The following is a 17,390-nucleotide window of genomic DNA, read 5'->3' as shown; positions in this document are numbered from 1 at the left end:
CTATGCAATAAATAAAGTTTTAATAATTCAAAATGCATAAATTCTATAACCACATTGCCTGACCACAACTCAATAAAATTAGGAAATAACAATATTTTTCCTAAATTTTTAGAGTTAGGAAGGAAGGCTGCTGCTGCTGCTACTAAGTCACTTCAGTCGTGTCCGACTGTGCGACCCCATAGACGGCAGCCCACCAGGCTCCGCCGTCCCTGGGATTCTCCAGGCAAGAACACTGGAGTGGGTTGCCATTTCCTTCTCCAATGCATGAAAGTGAAAAGTGAAAGGGAAGTCGCTCAGTCGTGGCTGACTCTTCACGATACCATGGACTGCAGCCTACCAGGCTCCTCCGTCCATAGGATTTGCCAAGCAATAAAGTACTGGAGTGGGTTGCCATTGCCTTCTCCAAGGAAGGAAAGCTAGGAGAAGTTTTAAAAATTTATATTTCTGTAATAACTTTAGAGTCCTTGAGGAAATCAAACTGACAACTGAAAAGAAAAAAAATAGGGAAAAAATATTGAAATAATAAGGATAAAGCCAATATAACAGTCAGAGGCAAATTCTTAGCCACAAACATTGATCTAGGCAACATCAGTGAAATCAATCCCATTCTACAGTATAGTATTTCTGTCTGGCTGGGTGTAACTTTGGCATCAAGTAGAATTCTCCATAATAGCAGGGCTATGCTTGTTTCAGGAGGGACTCTAGAACTCACCATGCAATTTAGAGGGAACTAAGCCTACACATTCACAGAAGAGCAATTCAAATAACATGTACTGAAGAGCTCTGAACCCTGATTCCACCTCCAGTGTTCACCTCTCTGGGTCAGCATCATCACTGAGATCCTGCCCATGTCACCTCAATATAATTGCTGGACTTTGCTTTCTCTGAGACAAGATTACTGAGGTAAGCTTTTTTCAGTTCAAAGCCCATCATTCCTATTTCAGAAATTCTTTGGTGTTGCAGCATGTGCTGCTGCTGCTGCTGCTGCTAATTCGCTTCAGTCGTGTCCGACTCTGTGCGACCCCATAGACGGCAGCCCACCAGGCTCCCCCATCCCTGGGATTCTCCAGGGAAGAACATTGGAGTGGGTTGCCATTTCCTTCTCTGCAGCTGTGATTGGCATCAATTTCTGGTTTCTAATATGAATACAAGTTTTTGCAAATGTGTGTATTTCACTGGTCAGTTCAAAGGAAATAGGAGCCTCAAACCCCTTAGCATCTTGTCCAGAAGGCTCTGTCTATAAAAATCCTGAGAAAAATATTTTTTAATAAAATGAAAAGAAACAGCTTCTCCATCACCTGTTTGCTGCAGAGAAAATGTCAAGGCCGAACTCAGTACAGACTACATTATTTAATGTCTAAGAGAATGTGGCTAGTTCAGATGGCTGTGTGTGATTAATTTAGAAGAACTCTCATCACCTTAAGGCTCCCCTGATAGCTTGGTTGGTAAAGAATCCGCCTGCAATGCAGGAGACCTTGGTTCTACTCCTGGGTAGGGAAGATCTGCTGGAGAAGGGACAGGCTACCCACTCCAGTATTCTTGGGCTTCCCTGGTGGCTCAGATGGTAAAGAATCCACCTGCAGTGTGGGAGACCTGGGATCGATCCCTGGGTTGGGAAAATCCCCTCGAGAAGAGAAAGGCTACCCACTTCAGTATTCTGGCCTAGAGAATTCCATGAGTCCGTGGGGTCAAAGAGTCAGACATGGCTGAGCGACTTTCACTTTCATCACCTTAATATCACTTGCAGCTCCATGAATATTAAACTGAGCTGGTGACATGACCCCAGAGGCCATTCACACTGTGCAGAAGAGCCTCTGCAGTACCACAGCAGTTTGCCCACCTACAGTGAGGAGGAGCCAGGTCCTGTCCACCTTTCCTAAGCTCCACTGGGCATAGGATCCTAGCCCTGGCCGGGCATCCTTCTTGGTGACCCTGTGAAAGCTTCTTCCTTTTAAGCCAAGTTCAGGATGCTGGTGGGGACTACCACCAACACGCCAGCACTAACCCTCCAGGATTGCTGCTCTTTCCATTGTGATCATTACCATATTGGGAAGCTAAATTCTTAGAGGACAGGGAAGAACCACCTCAGTAAGAAGGAGCCACACCTCTAGGACTCCATGGGGCTCTCAGTCCATGAGCCCGAGCATTTTTACTTCCTTCTCCTCACCCATCCCCACCTTATCCTCAAATGTTGTTTGATTAGATAAATCACAAATAAGTGCATCTGGAGAATCTCAATACAGTTCCCTGGGAACACTGAAGACAAACTAGGGCATTTAAAGGCAAGGCTGCCAAATCCAGTGCTTTGTGACAACCTAGAGGGGTGGGAAGGAGTGGGAGGTAGGAAGGAGGTTCAAGAGGGAGGGACATGTGTATACCTATACCTATGACTCATGTTGATGTATGGTAGAAACCAACACAATATTGTAAACTTATCCTCCAATTGCAAATTAAATTATTTTTTTTTTAAAAAAAGTAAATAAAGGCAAAGGTACAATCTGTTGCCCCCAAAAATCACAAGAAAAACCATTATGATATTGAGTGAGTGAGTGAGTGAAGTCACTCAGTTGTGTCCGACTCTTTGCAACCCCATAGACTGTAGCCTACCAGGCTCCTCTGTCCATGGGATTTTCCAAGCAAGAGTACTGGAGTGGGTTGCCATTGCCTTCTCCAGAGGATCTCCCTGACCCAGGGATTGAACCTGGGTCTCCCGCATTGCAGGCAGACGCTTTACCATCTGAGCCACCAGGGAATCCCTAATGATAATGATTATGATATTAGAGATGCCCAAATACAAGGTAGAGTTAAGTACTGAGACTGTAGAAGCAGACTCTGAGGTCTGTACTGAACAGGGGCTGAGCAGCAGACATGCTCGTACAGTGAGCAACTAAAACCAGTGAGATGTTCTCAGGTCAGGAGAGGGAAACGCTGAATAGCAGCAAGTATATAAAAAAATAAATAATTGAGTTCTCCAAAACAAAATAGCTCACTTCGGTTCCCTTTGACTAGAAGTTGTAAAAAACACTATTTACAAATAGAACTGAGTAAAAACTGTGGCTCTTCTTTCTGCATATCCTTCATTGCGAGAACTGAAAGAATCCCAGAAAACCATCCTAGTCCAGTTGACTATGTGACTGTGCGTGTATGTATACATATTCAGTCATGTCTGACTCTTTGCGACTCCGTGGACTGTAGCCCACCACATTCCTCTCATCCATATGATTTCCCAGGCAAGAACACTGGAGTGGGTTGCCAATTCCTTCTCCAGGGGGATCTTCCCTATCCAGGGATCAAACCTGAGTCACCTGTGTCTCCTGAGTCGGCGGGTGGATTCTTAATCACTGTGACACCTGGAAAACACCAGTGACTGTGCTAGAAATTAATTCTGGAGACTGAAAAATTGTCATGACTTCAGTGGGGACATTAATCTAAAAGGCTAGGGGTAAAGGGGTGGCTAAGAAGGAGGTGAATTCCTCAAGGCCACATGTTCATCCATCCATCCATCCAGAAACACATGCTGAGCTGACTACTGGACTCCAGGCACAGAGCTGGCAGGCAGCATGAGAGAGGATGCAATGATGGCCCTCAGGAGGGGACAATGAGACCCACAAAGTGCAAACCACAGAGTCAGGAGAGAAGACCCAGCAGTGCTTTGAGGGGCCAATGAGGGAGAGGGCATTTCTGGCTAACGGCATCATCCTAGGACCTGGGCTTGGGAAAATGAGTAATGTTTTGATGAGCAGAGATGAGGAAAGGGCAGTGCTGATGGAGCATCCAGACTGAGCATGCCTTTTGGGTGGGAAACCATCAAAGGTGAAGGCCCCGAGCTCATTGGTGGCTGTTCAGGGGCCAGAACCCAAGTTTCCTAAATGGTGTTCAGTCTCATTTCACTATTCCAGATGCTAGCAGTTAATGGGTTTTGAACTTGACTGCACATTGGAGTCACCAGAGGACCTTTACAAATTACTGGTGCCTGAGTTCTATCCCCTGGGGAGGGTCAAATTAAATGACTGGACTGGGGGTATGGCCAGGGCATCGGGCTGTTCACAAGGTACCCAGGACCTTGTTGTTTCAACCAAGGATGAACACACCTGCTCTAGGTGATCCTCATCGTTCCAGGTACTGACAGAAAGTACGTGGGTTTGACCCAGCCTTCTCTGCACACCTGAGAAGTCCAATAGGTGACAAGAGTTTCTAGGAAGTATAAGGACTTGTCTCCAGTACCGGAGGGACAGGAGGGACAGAGACTCACTGCCTGGATCAGCCTGTCTTGGTTTGCTTCCCATTCACATCAGTTAGTGACTTTAGCAAGCATGTAACCTCTCTAAGCTTTAGCTTCCTCCTAGGAACAGCGGGATTGCTACAGATAACCACGTAGAAAGATTTGTGATGGTGGATTTTAACCTCTTTGGGGCCTGAGAAGTCTTTGAGAATTTCATTAAACCTGCAGATTCCATTATCCAAAGAACACAACATGCCCATACACAAATCTGAATCTCGCTGTGAGGGTCAACAGACTCCACAAAGACTGTACACAGATCAAGGTAAGAAATCCTCCATCGAAAGAGTTTGACAGACTCCCATCTCCCTGACAACAGAAACGTTGCTCTGGATAAGGCTTAATTCATACCCAAGCTTTTCTCAACCTGTCCTGCTCTCCTGTGATTCCCTTTGGATGCTACTTTTATTACAGAGGGCAAGACCAGTTTGGAGCTCTGAGTTTCAAACCGGCAGGGTAATATATACGAAAACAGAGCAAGGTGAAAGTGGAGCCCAATGCATCAAGAGGAGAATGAGAACCAGATGCCTCAGCTCAGGGAAGAGTGGAAAGAAAGGAGCTGCCCGAGGGGACTGCTCTGTGGCTCACCTCTAATCAAGGCTCACGAGAGGAAGGCGAGACGGGAAATCGGGAAATCGCAGCCTCCGGACGACCGGGAGTGGGCAGGTGGAGGTGAGGGAGCGCTGAGGTCAGAAAGAGAAGAAGGGCGGTCTTTTCAGAAGCCTTAAAAGAAGGCCTTGGGGAAGCGGACAAAACCTGCTTCCTAGCAGAGCATCAGGCACTGTGGATCAACTGAGCAGGAAAGCACCCTCCCTGAGGAGTCATTTTACAAATTTCTGTTGTGTCCATCAATGGAGTAGGAGGCACTAATTCAAAAAGAAAATATGTCTTATGAATTTCCCAGTAGAGATGGCAAGGTTATCGTCTCTTCTCCAAGTTCAAGTGGCAGTCTGATACCCGGGGCTCTTCACTCTGGCCGGGCTCAACCACATCGAATTCTTGCTGCCCCCATGTCCACCTCCCAAGCTCTTGTTCATCTTGTTCACCCTAGATCTGATGACCTCAAAGTCTCATCTCAACACCTCTCAGGAAGTTGTCTCAGATCTCTTTCTGTACTCTGGGAACACAATGGCTTCTCCATCGTCTGAACACTTATGATACTGACTTGTCCATAACACTCCTTTGATACTATTCATACACATCTCTGTCTTATGAACATAAGAAAATAACAGGGAGTCATTAACCCAGCTGAGTTTTGCTGGGATTGTATCGCATCAACGTCTTTGCCTCTGCTGAACCCCTTTGGATATGCCCACTTTGGAACAAGACATGAGGCAGATTGTACTACCTTTTATCAGTGTTTGCAAAGGTTTGATTCATAGACACCAACGAGAGAATCACCCTGCTGCTGCTAAGTCACTTCGGTCATGTCCGACTCTGTGTGATCCCATAGACGGCAGCCCACCAGGCTCCCCCATCCCTGGGATTCTCCAGGCAAGAACAATGGAGTGGGTTGCCATTTCCTTCTCCAATGCATGAAAGTGAAAAGTGAAAGGGAAGTCGCTCAGTCATGTCCGACCCTTAGCATGGACTGCAGCCTACCAGGCTCCTCCATCCATGGGATTTTCCAGGCAAGAGTACTGGAGTGGGGTGCCACCCTAATGACTTATCAAAAAATGTAGAGCCAAGTTTTCGTACAAGGAAGCACAAGTCTAGAAAATAGAATACGCCAAATGTTCCTGGGCGTTCACAGAAAAGTTGGAGACGTATTTGAACTTCCATAGGCTAGGATTCCCAAAATGGCAGGGGTGGTGGGGGGGTGGGCTCTATCAAGCCTTGATCTCAAAGGGCACACCCCACCCAGCTGACCCAAGTGTGCACTGCATTTCCCACACTGGTAGGTAAGCTTGTAGGGTTCTGCAACTTTCATAGTACACACAATGAACTCCTAGTTCCATGCCCTATCTTAGAAGGTGTGGGATATACACTTGAAAGGTGAAGCTATGGGAACTGACAAACAGCTCAAGAAGAATATAAAATTATATAGAGAATTGGTTCTGGGACTTCCTAGGTGGACCAGTGGTTAGGAATCTGCCTTACAATGCAGGGACATGGGTTTGATCCCTAGTCGGAGAACTAAGATCCTATATGTCACAGAGCAACTAAGCCCATGCACCACAACTAGAGAGCCTGTGTGCCGCAACTACTGAGGCCTGTATGCTCTGCAGCGAGCACGCCACAACTAGAGAGCCTGCACAACCCAACTAGAGAATCCGTGCACCGCAATGAAAGATCCCACATCCGGCAGCTAAGCCTCGATGGGGCCAGATAATATAAAAACATAGAGAACTGGTTCAAATATAAGCTATGTAGAACCCAACACATTGGGAAACAAAGAAAAAGAAAATTATTCTAAAGCTACTGACTGAATTTTAGGAATTAGTATCTCAGATTTTTTAAGTTACCTATCAAATATCAGCATATATATATGTATCAGTTGTTTATATCTGTATATATCCCCAGAGGGCAGACTAAGTGAAACTGACCTACTAGAGTAACTCAAAAATTATTTCCCATAAATTTACAAGTTTTGTTTTTTATTACCATGACCCAACTTTCTGTAAACACTTTAATTTGGAAGTACTTACTCATCCTTAAATTTGGAGATGATTAATTTACCATGGGATACTTTGACTTGGTATCAAGTGTCACAAATTGTCATCCAGTATGTATGTGGTTTCAGATGACAGTGAATCAAAATCTGATGTTGTAAGGTCTGGCATACTGTCTAGATATGGCAGAATATCATCCCTGGTCAACTTCAGAAGTTGCAACTTGGGCAAGGGCCATTGAGTGTCGGTGTGTTGGAGGAGCTGAGTTTTCCACTGGTGAGTCAATACAGGGTAGTGAAGCTGCTAAACACCATGTATATACTCCAGCTGTCTAGTACACAGCACAGGGCTCCTGGCTTGACCAGGTGAACCAAGCTCAACCCCGTTTGATGTCCCACCATACTGCCTCCCTCATGCCCGTGACCTACTATTAATAACTGAAAGAATACTGTCAAACTGGTTGAAGGCTCTGATACTGTTTGGGTGTCAACCATCCCTTCATCTGTCATGTCGCAGATTTGTTTGGATGTCATTAAGACGCCAACTCTTTTAACTCCGAAAAAAATTAGGACTGACTGGAAGTGTGTTTTGTCATTAAAATACCCTCAACTACCTAAATGAAATGGATACAAAGGACATAGTCATAATTTCTTAAACTCTACTTCAACGTAGTATCAACATATTTCTATATAATTCAACTTTCCCAGTTTATTGTCTTAACACCTATAGTGATAAGTGCTTTTGGGCCATCAAGAGGATAGGATTCTATACATGGGAAATTCGCTGTGAATGTCTTATCCCCAGGAAGCCCTGCAATCGGGTCCCCAAGCCTCTCACTGAAGAGCTTGCCGGCGTCCCTCTGTCATCTGCTGAAGCCCCTGGAGTGACCCCTTCATGCCACCCTGGCCTTGTTGACCATGGTGTTGTGAGTATTCTGTCATCTGTCATGCGGGTGCTATTCATTTGTTCAACTAGAGATCCCTGGCCTTAGATAGTCCAGGCATGGTAGTGCATGCTGATGTCACAGATGAAACCAGTAACACAAGGTGTTAAGTGCTACAACAGGTGAATGTACAAGATGCCATGGCTCTCATTTTGTCTCAGCAAAAGGGGTAAAGTCAGGCTGAGTGTTGAAGGATGGGTGAGGAAGAGCCTATGGAAGCTGAAGGCACAGCACGTGCAAAAGATGAGAGGCACCTGCGTGTCACCGAAAAGCACAGAGATAGGAAGAGAGGAGAAAGGAATGGTGGGACATGAAGCTGGAGAGATTAAGTCCCAAATGCTAAGGACCTCAAATGCTAGGTTGACCAACTTGGGCTTAACTTGGAAACAAAGAGGATACAGTGAACGCTTGTGAGTTAGGAAGTGACGTGGTTCAGTGAAGGTTTTAAAATCCTAACATTGATCCCACTGAGGGGGTGGGTAGGTGGGAGAGTTATGGAATCAGAGATAAGAAAATCTGTAAGGGGACTTTAAATAGGCCAGGAGAGAAGCTATGAGAATAGTTTGCTTTTGAAAAATATGTACAGGTAAGTTAAACTTTGTTGACTAATTAAATTGTGAGTGTGTATGTGTTTGTGTGTGTGTGTGTGTCCATGTATGTATAGAGTTGGAAATACAGACAACAGACAAACAAGGAAGACAAAGATTCTAAAGAGTCAATGTTTGCAATATTACTAAACTAAAAATACATGGTGTCCAAGAGAGCAGTGAAGAATAGAAATGGAATGCATGTGGGTTGGAAGCCTTTGGCAGTCCTGTAGATGCCACGGGTGAGAATGAGATTGGCCTTGGAAATAGAAACAAATATTATGGACAGCAACCATGATCATCAACAGAGGCGTGGGGGCCACGGCCCTGGGAGGAAGCTGATGAAGGTCAGAGAAGTAGAAGGTGAGTCAGGAAGGCAGGAGAGGAGAAACCCAGGGTGAAGGAGGAAGCAGCAATGTGAAAGGCACTCAAGTCACCATCGTAGGTCACATCTGCCCTTAGCCTGGACAATGACATTTATTTCACTTTGGATGATGACTCTGCATGTCCCCGAATCACAGAAGAAACACTTTTTAAACTAGTAATACATGTCAACCACAGCACAAAAGTTTTATAAACAGTATCTCAAAGAAGCAAGAATTACTATCCCCATTTGACAGATAAAGAAACTGAGATGAGAAGAGGTTAAATACATCCCAGGGGTGAAATTGTAGTTGATCATGAATCCAGAGCTAGAAGCGATCTTGGCCTTGGTGCTGTGTTCTTTCCCTGTGAACTCTGCCCTCCTGGCTTCCTACAGCAGGTTGCCAGTAACCACCGTCTGGGCATTCTGAGGTACAAGGCTTGGAGGCAAACACAGGGCTCAGGGTTTGGGGGTTAAGATGTATGTACTTCCTTGGCACAGGGGGATTGTGAACCCCCTGAAGCAAGATTCGACTGTCGTGATCTGCCAGCGGTGTGGCGGGTCTTCCAGGTGTCAGGGCAGACCCAGAGGCCAGCTCTAAACAGATTCTCAGCTGTGGCATCCCTGCAAGAGGGCAGAAGGTCACCATCACCTCTCTGAGGCAGATGGATCTAAAGCCAGAAACATGCTTCAAATTTGATCACCAACTGTTGCCCGGGAGAATCAGGACAATCCCAAAGGAGCAGTTTCTTCCTGAGCCAATGGTGAGCCCAGGGAACTATGGAAACCAGAATCCAAGGGCTGATGGAGGATCAGGAACCACAGATTGCCTGGATGCCAGTGGGGGAGTCTTACTTTTCTGGGATGATAGGACCTCTTAGTTTGAAGGATCCTGATTCTGACTTTCCCAAGGTCAAGCAAAGACTCTTCAGGAGCTCCCTGGGGCAAATGCCTGTAGCTGACACCTCTCCGAGCAGGGGAGATGGGAGAACAAGATGACCTCTGCCATTCTGACATCTGACTTGGGATGACTCCCCTGTTGTGTGTAGGCAACGCTGCCCTCGGGGCAGTGGGGGCATTTCCGCTCAGTGCCTCCCAGCTGCTCAGAGCAGTTGGGGAGGCCCCCAGAAAGCAGCAGGCACAGTACACCGCCTTCCAGCCTCGGACCTTACTTCTCACCTGCTGACTCTCCATTCTGCTCAGAGCAAACACTCAGTAACTCTTGGCCAAGCTGAATTTGACTCAAAGAAACTGGCTGAAGACTTCCTGGTGGTACAGTGGAGAGGAATCTGCCCACCGATGCAGGGGGCACGGATTTGATCCTTAGCCCAGGAAGATTCCACATGCCACAGAGCAACTAAACCCACATGCCGCAATTACTGAGCCTGTGTGTTGCCACTACTGAAGCCCGTGCCCCTAGACCCCAACTAGAGAAGCCTGAGCACTGCAACTAGAGTAGCCTCCACTCACCGCAACTGTCTAGAGAAAGCCTGCACACAGCAACAGAGACCCAGGGCAACCAAGGTTTAAATAAACAAATAAATCATTTAAAAAAACAAAAGAAGAAGGCTGCTCTCCCCAGCTCCAGTCAGCAAACTTGTCTCCCCAGACTTCTCTCCAGAGTTTCTCGCATCATTCCTCCCAAGCCTACAAGAACAACTGCACTCCTCTCTGATGTTCCCCAATGTGCGTGTTCCTCCCCATACAGGTCCTGTGCAGCTCACCCCCCTCTGGTCTCTACCTCTGTGCTGTTCCCACCAGTCTAGACCCATCACCCACATGCCGCCCATCATCCTCTCTCCTGTCCTCTCCTCGGGCTGTTTTCCTTGCCAGTATGCTCTCCCCACCCCACCCCCCAAAGTAACCTGTAACCCACAACAAGATTGCATCAACAGAGATTTTTGTTCAGAGGAGGCTGTCATCAAATCCTATACCTTTGTTAGGGAGATGGATCCCTGCTCACCTGTCTCCCCATGTGATGAAAATAGCTCACGCTGTAGAAGCCCAGGGCTCCCTGAAGCGTCACTCATTTGCATCTGGCCCATGACTGCATCTTCCCTTCTCCCTTCTCCTCCATGTCGCCACCCTCTGTCCCGGTCCTGAGCAGGAGACCTGTCACTAGACAGGACTCACAAGAAGCTGGTTGGACAAAGAGGCCCATCTCTTGTTGGAATTGCTGTGGCAATTATATCTCCCTGGGTTGGGTGCTATGGCAAGGGGCCAGGTCTAGAAGGCGGGGGAAGGAGAACGGGGAGGAGAGAAGGATCAAGGAGCAGGCACCTGGAACTGGTGCTTTCCTAAATTTCTCCCCAGTTGAGGAGCACTTGCATTTTGAAAGAAGAGCCTGCCTCGTGTTGGCTGGTCTTCTGTCCAGAGCTCTACCTAGCAGGGAGGGAGGCAGACGGGAGGGGTATCCAGGGAGGAAGACGGGAGGGGCAGCAGGATTCTCTTCTCCATAGATGCAGTGGTTCCCAACTTTTTTGGCCCCAGGGTCCGGTTTCATGGAAGACAATTTTTCCATGGAAGGAGCAGGGTGATGGTTTGGGGATGATTCAAGCACATCACATTTATTGTGCACTTTATTTCTGTTACTATTAGATCAGCTCCACCTCAGATCCTCAGGCATTAGATCCCGGGGGTTGGAGACCCTTGTGTCGAGTATAACTCATCGGAAAGAGGGCAGCCCTCTCCTGATGCCAGCAGTGCTTCCAGGGCTCACTCCCCCAGTGTTTACTCTTCTTTTTGACCCAACAGAGAAAAAAAAATCAATTTTAAGCTACCAACTAAAAATGCCTTCTCCCAGTGCATATCTGGTTACAGCAGTCTACATCATACTCCCCACCATACAGATGTGTAATTGCCCTGAAAGCAGAGTTGTCCAGAAGTGAAATATTAAACAATTCAAACCTAAAATGTTCCAGAGGTAGAGCAAAGAGAGCTGGGCATGTCTAAGTAACATGCTATGTAGAACCAGGAAACACACACACACTGTACTTTTGTGACTGCTAAAACCATAACATCTGGAATGCCATTCTGGAAAGCGTCCAGATGTTTTCCATGAGGAACACTTTGTAAAAATTGTTAGCCTTCTAGGCATTTGTGAATTTTGTAAGGCGAGTGCACTCCCAGGCCCACATAGGAGCAAATATGGGATTATAAAGTGCTAAATGCTTTTCACAACTGTATAAGCAATAATGCGCTTTGGGTAAATATTCAGGGAAAATTATTTTTACAGACTAAGCGAATGGATAGGTTCCAATCTGCAATTAGATTTGTATTTCAGAAAAATCAAGGAATGCAGGACAGCTAGTCTTAGGGCGGCCTGCCTGGAAGCCAAAACCTCTAACCTGGGCAACATCACACATCCTGGTCATTAATTTCCTTGTTTGTAGTCATTCCAGTGCTGGAAGAGGCTAACGGAGTTTCATAGCTTGTTATATTTATCTTCCTTCCCGAGGATTTTTATATTGCATTTTATAAATCCGGCTTCAATTTATGTGTAAGCCCCGTAATCATTAGCATTATGTTTTAAAAAAAAAGAAAGAAAGAAAAAGTCAGGAAGAGGGAAAAAAAAAAAAACCAAAACATCACTCCAACAACAATGCCTGGGAAACCCTTGGAAGCATTGTTCGTTTTTTTTAATGCATAATATATAAACATCTTAAAGGAATACCAGGAGTCTCTTTTGAAACCAGAAATCATGTGAAGCAAGGAAAGAATCATAAAAGCTTATTGATTTCCCGAACCCACTGAGGAAAAGTATTTTTAAACCATGATTCACATAAGGGATACATTTGACACATCAAGAGAAACTGGAAACCAGGCTCCGTTCAGCCACATCAGATACTGCTCTGTGTCGACTTTGTTTACCATTACAAAGTGAAAAGAAATTTGCTTTTCCTTCCCTGCTCCCTTCCCCTTGAGGATGATGACTTTAATTGATTTTGTCCTCCTTTATACAAAAGTTGAAGCTAAAAACGTCCATGATAAACTAACCGGAAGTCTTAGCATTTTCATTACGGCCATCACTGCCGTTCTTCCTGTGTGGGGCTTGACCCTCAATCTGGTGAGAGCCAGGGCTCTTGAAGCATTTTTGTTTTGAGCCGTGAAGGCTTGCTACTTCCTTAAAAAAAAAAAAAGAAAAATCCTTCAACTGGGATCTGCAGAATACTCCCAGGAAAGAGGTGGAAAGGCAGAGCACCTGGAGCTTTCTTGGTAAATAGGTGAGATGTCCAAATGGAGGCCAAGTTAGCCCCCAAGGAGCCAGGCCCTTAGGCTGCTGGGGGCTGTAGGAACCTGGACCAGGGGACCAGCATCCTCTTCCTGCCTTTTCCTTCTTCATCTGCACACAGCATCATCTCCCTCAGGCCATCCCCACCAGGAGGGCTTTCCTGGGGTACGAAGGAGTTAAAACCAAAACCGATGCACAGCCCAGCATGGTGACAGAAGAAAGACGAAGACTCTCCTCTGTTTTTTCATTCCCCAGAATCCTGGTGAGCCAGCGCTGGGATCTCAGTGACTCAATGGGACTAGCTTATTTCTGTGACCATCAAAACACAACAAAGAAAGAGACACACCGTTTGTCACGTTTTGCTGTGGTGCTCCTGGCCCCCCAGCTACACGGACGTTTCCACAGGTCGTCAGTTTAGAAACACCATGCTTAGCACAGGTGTCTCTAAGCTCTTGTGGCTAATACATGAAATGAACAGAAAGCTAAGGATCTCCCAACTCTACCCTAGAGGAGCTTCAAAGACAAAGGGAAAGCAATGAGGAATGGGAAAATGCCCAAGGAATCAGAAAATATCGCAAGGTCAACCCACCTGGTATAAATCAGCGTGCACGGTTCCAAAGGGTCGCATGGAAACCTCACGCTCAGGTGTAATTTGCCCATCCCGAAGTATTTTTCCTAGTAGTGCCAAATGCCATAATGCTCTCTGTCAGTGATTTGAAATTATTCTGTAAGCTACATATCGGGTACACTATTGTTAATGAAATGCACACAAGATGATGAACAACTTCCTTTTCCTGCTGGAGCCCCAGCTGCAACCAGTGCCTGGATCCTTCGTGCTGTAAATCAGCCCTTTGTACTCCAGGAGGATTCAATGAGCTGCAGGTGTGGGCTTGTGGAAGGCCGCCTGGGATTAGGTAGCAGCATTTGATATGAGATCCCAAACAGCACCAGCAATCTACACGCCACATGCGGCCACGGGCTTTGGAGAAAGCAAAGGAAAAACGCTGATGAAATGTGGCACGGGACCATGGAATGCAATGTCAAACTTTCACATCTGCAGGAAAAGAGAGAGAGTTCCTAATTTTACAGTGATGATGTCATGGAGAATTCATGACAGTGGAAATGATGGGCCAAGGTTTGCAAACTGAACCACTTAGGTGGTTGCTAACTGAAGGTTGAGATTTTCAAGGGACAGGGCAGGTTCAAATATGATGCTGATTTGCCTTCCCTGGCCTGAGGCATCCTTGGTGTGGGTGGGTGTGTGTGTGCGCGCACGCATGCATGCATATGTGTGTACACACACATTTGCACAGAAGCTCTAGATACAGATGGAGACAGGAAAAGAAGTTGTATTTGAGAGGTTATGCTTTGCACAGGCATATAAAGCTGATACTTTGCATGCCAAATGTGTCCTTAAAATTATACCGTCTCAGTGTTATTCTGCGTAAAACATTGCTAACTGTCCCTAACAACAGTATGTTTTTTAAAGACAAATTTCAGACACTCTAAAAATTCACCAGCCAAGAAAAACTATCTTGCTTGTTCACTTTCTCCTCAGTGTTAACCACTGAGAAGAACTTTTTTAAACATTTTTTTTCTTCCTCAGGGCTGAAGAGACATGAACACAAGCCTGGTTTTGTTATTAGCATACTGATACAATATATATTGGAGAAAACATAGCTTTAATTTTTTAAGAGTCTGTTTTTCATTTGCTTATCTTGATAGTTTAACTTAATCATTATTTTCAACCATATATGATTTAGATATTATGTCATTAATTCATGTACAGTCCATCTGAGTAATGATTGTGGTTTTCTACTTTACAAATTCATCTACTTCACCAAGAAACCAAGAGAGTCAAATTCCATGCAACATCTGGTTTCCATTGAATGTAATTGCCATTTGCAGAGTTATAATCATGTGTTATTGTAAGGACCACGGTGTCAATCACTTCCCTAATGGGGAAAATTCAATGCCTAAATACCTGCGAGAACAAGAAGCTGACTTCAACAGGTGCATTCAGACGCTGGGTTTTAAGTAGAATTCTAGCCTACCCATTTAAATAAATCATTTTAAGGAGAAACAATATTCTTTCCATCCCCTGTAGCAAGGGAAAGCATAATACCCAGGGCCTCAATCTCCCCTGCTCAGTTCCAGTACTATATCACATTTAATCTTTTAAAAAATGTACGAATGTGCCCATATCACACTGATCCTTTATGTTGCATACACTCGTGGGAACCCCCGAAGGCCAGGCAGGGTTTTTGCAGACTTTCTGGGGAAGAGGCCATCTTCTGATCCTTCCTGCTTTCCATGAAGTCAGTCATCTCCTTCATAATGAAAATAGGCCAAACTTGATGTCAAGATTAAACAGCTCAAAACGACCAAGGTCATTATAGTCCTTTCTAGCCCATGGGGTTTTGAGGAGGATAATCACATAAGAGTTTGAAAAAAAGAATCATGAAGCACTGTGTTTGAGTGTTCACTTTGTAAGCACCTTATGGCCAAAGGGAACCACATTTCCCTGACCTCAATCCCTGTTGTGTTTACAAGCCAAAACCTGTTTGAACTAGTCAATGTTTGACCATTCATTCAGAAAACCTTTCCTAAGGCAAAAATAATATTCTAGGAATTGCATTGGACATTGAGGATGCAGAGATGCTTAAAACAGAATCTAGAGTGGGAGAGTACCCATAATTACAGCATGATACATGCAGTACAAATAAGCCCAGGTGTTTCAGCAGCAGAGAAGGGCCATTTCATCCAGCCTGGTTAAAGAGGATGCGTGAATCCAAGAAGGCCTCCTGGAAAAGGTGACTGCTGAGCTGAGTTTTAATGATGAATAGGAGTAGAAGGCTTTCTATAGGTTAAAGGCTTGTCATGAAATATTTATGGGAGTAAACATTTTGATTCATTAGAAATACTATGGACTTCCCTAGTTTTACCAGTAGTCATATGTGGATGTGAGAGCTGGACCATGAAGAAGGCAGAGTGCCAAAGAATTGATGCTTTCAAACTGTGGTATTGGAGCGGACTCCTGAGAGTCCCTTGGACTGAAAGGAGATCAAAAACAATCAATCCTAAAGGAAATCAATCCTGAATATTCATTGGAAGGACTGATGCTGAAGCTGAAGCTCCAATACTTTGGCCACCTGATTCGAAGAGCCGATGCTGGGAAAGATTGAAGGCAGAAGAAGGGGACCACAGAGGATGAGGTGGTTGGATGGCATCACTTACTCAATGGACATAGGTTTGAGCAAGCTCCAGGAGATGAAGGACAGGGAAGCCTGGCGTGCTGAAATTCATGGAGTCGCAAAGAGTAGGACACAACTGAGCAACTGAACAACAGCAACTGGGACTTCCCTGGTGGGCCAGTAGTTAAGAATCTGCCTTGCAATGCAGGGGACGTGGGTTCCCCTGGTCAGGAAACGTAAGATCCCACATGCCACAGAGCAACTAAGCTTGAGTGCTGCAACTACTGAGTCCACACACCACAGCTAGACAGTCCCTGCGAAATAGCCCAAGGCCACAACTAAGAACAGACACAGCCAAACAAATGTTTTTAAAGAAATACTGCAAAAGAGTAACTTACAATTCCTTTCAATTCATTCATTCACATATTTATACAAAGGCTCTATATACCATTCCATTTATTGAACTTATTCTTCTCCTCTAGGAGGGTCTTAGGAAGTATGACTGAAGGAGTAATTCCCCAGAAGCAACTTTTATTATCTTTGGCATTATCATTACCATCATTCCATCTTACATTTGAGGAATGTACACTCTGAAATCCACAAAATATATTTTCTTGTCATAATAAAGTAGACAGTGCAAGTGCTAGATTAGTCCTTTTGCAATTCACAAATCCTAAACAGTCACAGTGAAGAAAGGCCTAGAACTCAAGTCTGTGACCTCTGTCCTAAGACTGATTGGCCTAAAATGTGTAGCCTCTGGTCTTGATGAGGAGGAAGGAAGGGAACTCTTAGCACCTGGTCCATAGCTGGTGCTCACCATAATTGAGAGAATGAACACATTACAGATTGAGAGAGTAGCACTGACATATATACACTACCATGTGTAAAAACAGATAGCTAGCTGGAAGCTGCCGTATAGCACAGGGACCTCAGCTTGGTGCTCTGTGACGACCCAGAGGGATGGGATGGGGAGAAGTGGGAGGGAGGCTCAAGCGGAGGGTATACATGTATACATATAGCTGATTCACTTTATTTTTTACAGCAGAAACTAACACAACATTGCAAAGCAATTATATGCCAATTAACAAAAAAGGCAACAAATTACACGTATATACTTATAGAAAAAGAATGAATACATTTTTCAGCTCTTAATTAGAAGTGCATATGGAAAAGACTTTCC

General features: G+C 45.2%; 1 non-coding gene across 1 annotated transcript; it reads right to left on the bottom strand.

Annotated features, from left to right (window-relative positions):
• Positions 1–2,679: 2,679 nt before the first annotated feature.
• On the bottom strand, positions 2,680–2,752 carry TRNAC-GCA. Its single transcript has one exon. It is a non-coding gene; the product is annotated as a tRNA-Cys (tRNA).
• Between the last annotated feature and the right edge of the window lie 14,638 nt (positions 2,753–17,390).

Source organism: Oryx dammah, unplaced genomic scaffold (assembly GCF_014754425.2).
Source record: "Oryx dammah isolate SB20612 unplaced genomic scaffold, SCBI_Odam_1.1 HiC_scaffold_25, whole genome shotgun sequence".
Taxonomy (NCBI): Eukaryota; Metazoa; Chordata; class Mammalia; order Artiodactyla; family Bovidae; genus Oryx; species Oryx dammah.
This window is presented reverse-complemented; position numbering and strand designations above follow the sequence as displayed.